Here is a 3,921-nt window from a genome sequence, read left to right on the forward strand (position 1 = left end):
ACAAGCTTTCAAATTTGAGAGGAGCACAGCCGACTGAATGAAGCCTAGCTGGTGCTGGTGCTGGGGCTGGGACTGCTGTTGTAGTTGTAATTGTTTTAGCTGTAGTCGTCGTTGCTATTGCCGCTGTTGTTGCTGCTATTATTGCTATCCTAACATCAATATACAACTTTTCAAATTTGAGGGGAGCACAGTCGTCGATTCAATGACGCCTTGTAAGCTGCTGCTGCTGCAGTTGTAACAATTTTAGTTGTAGGTTTTGTAGTTATCACTGTTAATGTTGCTACCGTTGCTGCTAATGTTACCATTGTTGCTATTTTGTTCTCTATCTATCTAAAGGTCAACACTGATCAAACAGATACATTTTCAAAAGCGTTCTAGACATTTCTAACTCATCTTTCTTTCAGTCTTAATGCATCTAGGACTACATTATCAAGTGTGACTAACCATTTTTTTTTAATTCAACAAGCGCGATTTGAGGGATATTTGGGTGCTAATTCTAATTGTAAAATGATCTCGTAGAGGTTTTCTTCGTTAGTTCGTTGTAGTTGTTTAGCACCAGGCCGACTTTACCCAGTGGAACTATGATCAAATGTATTACTGTCGTGACCACCCCGTCTTTTAGTTAGATGTGGCTTATCTATTTAATCGTTTTTTTTTTTTTTTAAGGTGTGATTTTATGAGATGCGGTTGGCATTTCTAGAAGGTCCAACTCCAATTCTTCACTAAAAGCATGAAAAGCAAAATTCACGCTGGCATGGTTTACTCTCAGAATGCAAAGAAGGTACGTAACTAGAGACTGAGTAGCATTTCATCCGGCACGATACCGATTTTGTCAGCCACTGCCGAGATTTTATTTTAAATTGATTTCGTCAAAGAAAACATGCCGATTACGAACGCCTTTTCAAGGCCTCCTAAACTTGTAGGAGGAAAGGCGTAAATTATTGCCAGACCATAGACTTAGACCCTATGCTCCTAACATCTGAGAACCAGCAGGTTGTGTCAAACTAGGCACCATAAAATTAAGCATCCCCGCCAAAAACAGAAATAGCTCCTCAGAAGGACTTACACAATTTTTTCTCTACCAAATTCCACTCGCAAAGTATTGATCAATCTATGGTCATTGTTGAAGACACTGGTCTAAGATGTTGCACAGTGGTCTCGAAAATGAAAGCATGTAACTGCGAAGCAAACTTCTTAACCGTACAACCACTTTTTGAATTCCTTCTTAGAAACCAACTCCAAATTATAGTTTTAAAAAATGAAAATAGTAAATGAGGAAGCTTTATTAATTGCAAAGCACATGAAAACTCGATGCACAAATATATCACGTGTAAAATAAATCATGAAATCTACCAGGACTTATTTGTTGTAGGCAATTTTTTTTCAATCCAACGTTGATGATTTTTATCAGTTATAACAGTATTCCTTTGACAATTGAAAAATTACTGCAAAGCGAGATCTCAGCACATCATTGTTACCATTATTTCATTCTGATAATGAGTCCAAGAATATTTTGAATAGTTTTCGGGACGTTATTGTTTCAAATCAAATGAAAAGGCTAAATAAGGAACTAAAAAATCTTCAATAAACAAAAAGACTAAATTTGAGACGAGCATAAGAGATGACGTCATGAAACAGGAGTATAAGAGATGCTTCACGGCCGGCAGTCGAGCCAAGTAAAAAAGATCATGCGTGGCCGAACAATATATATATATATATATATATGTTAATAAAATAGAACATATGCATATATATAAACATATATGTACGTACCTACCTCTACATGTACATATACACGCATATATGTGTACAGGACACCAAAAAGACGTCGAACACATAGAGAGACGAAAAAACATAGACACAAACCAAGGAACAAGACAAGCAAAAAAAGAGATACAGGACAATAAGCACAACGAAAATCCCCTTCTCTCATCCGCTAAGGTTTCATCTCCTAAACGTTTCGAAGGATAAAAGCGAGACGTATACTTCGAAGAAAACTTCCTTCGTGCGAAAATCAAATCAATTAAAATTCTGAGATCTTTTCACAGAGGGGTAAAATATATATATATATATATATATAATCTATATATATATATTATATATATATATATAATATATATATATATATATAATATAATATTATAATATATATATATATTATATATGCTGCTGTTCACTCAGCTGTAGAAATGAGTTGCGACGTCACTGTGCCAAGCTGTATCAGCCCCTTTGCTTTTCATTTGGATAACATCAGTGGCGTGGAGAGGGGAGGCCGGCATGCATGGGCGATTGCTGGTCTTCCATAAACAATCTTGCCCGGACTTGTGCCTCGGAGGGCAACTTTGTAGGAGCAATCCCATGGTCATTCGTGACCGAAGGGTGTCTCCGATATACGCACACACACGCACACACACGTAACAGATGTGTGCATGTACATGTGTGTGTGTGTGTGTGTATGTATGTGTGTGTGTGTGTGCGTGCATGCATGTGTGTGTGTGTGTGTGTGTGTGTGTTAGATAGACAGAGAGTGAGAGAGAAGGAGAGAGAGAGAGAGTGAGAGAGATGTTCAAAGTTGGCAGTTTTGGAGACTAAAGTATTTTTTCGGTTGTGGCATAGTTGTAGTGCTGCTAGATCAAGTAGCGTCAATAAATGCGGTTTTCATTCTTTTAAAAGACAGTTGAATATGTTATCGTGTATGGCACTTCCACATAAAGCAATTAACCGTGTCAACATGGAAACCTTAACAAGTCTATTATAGAATGTCAAACTTCAGATTGCTCTTTTGTACAGTGTCAAATGCACTATGCTAAATAAATAACAGCTGACGGATGTGATGAAATAGACGGCTAAAGTAGATAGATAGATAGATAGATAAATAGATAGATAGATAGATGATAGATAGATAGACAGACAGACAGACAGACAGACAGACAGATAGATAGATAATAGATAGATATAGATAGATTAGATAGATAGATAGATAGATAGATATGTTTCTTTATTAGCCACACAGGGCTGCACACAGATAGAACAAATTACAAGGTAGAGCTTTCTTTTTGAAGGTTTAAAAAAAAAAAAAAAAGGAAAGGGGAGTTTCGATCAAAAGGGATCGTAAAAGGAGAGAAAGAGGACAAAAAAGGGGGGTTAAAAAAAAGGGGAGAGGAAAAAAAAAAAATTTGATCAATAGGGATCGTTATCACAGAAATGTCAATATGAAGTGTAAAGGGGGAGGACGGTGAGGTTTACCCGTGGAAAGAAGCCTACGGAAAAGACCACGGTAACCTCGGTCAATGGAGTCACATGTTATATTTCTTTTTTTTTTTTTGCAAATAAGCACTCTCTGTTTTCATTTCTGGGTTCATAGGATCATGTTCAAGGTGGCTTCGTCATTCATACGTGCCATTCTTGCTACATTCACCCATCTTTTTTTTAAACATTCGCTAGACAAAAACTTGCTCTCTACTCTCACTTTCCTTTCAAGTAGTACTTAAAGAAGTTGATGAGAGATTGACCAGAGAGGAATGTTTGTCTCCAATCCTTTCAGACGCGTCCACCAGATACATTCTTCGCCATAGCCACAAGGATGATGAAAATAGCTCTTCCTTCCCGTTTGAAGGAGGGAGGCGTGACAATATTAACGATAGACTCAGCTGATAAACCGACTCGTCCCACACGTGAACAGCAGTTGTTCGACACAAGCCCACAGGTCGGAAATTGTTGGACACTGCACGAGTGCGTGCAGAACGGTTTCGTCGATCTGACCGCATCTCGGCAGGTCGGCCCCGTGTTCTCGAGCCGTGTCTGTAGAGCTTATCCCGAACGGTAGCGCTTCTCGGTAGCACTGCCAGGCCAGGGATCTCTGGAAGTTGTCCATGGGCCCTGCCCGAAGGTCGTCCTGAACAGGCGGGTCAGGTACTCCTC

This window comes from Octopus sinensis, linkage group LG3 (genome assembly GCF_006345805.1).
Source record: "Octopus sinensis linkage group LG3, ASM634580v1, whole genome shotgun sequence".
Classification (NCBI taxonomy): Eukaryota; Metazoa; Mollusca; class Cephalopoda; order Octopoda; family Octopodidae; genus Octopus; species Octopus sinensis.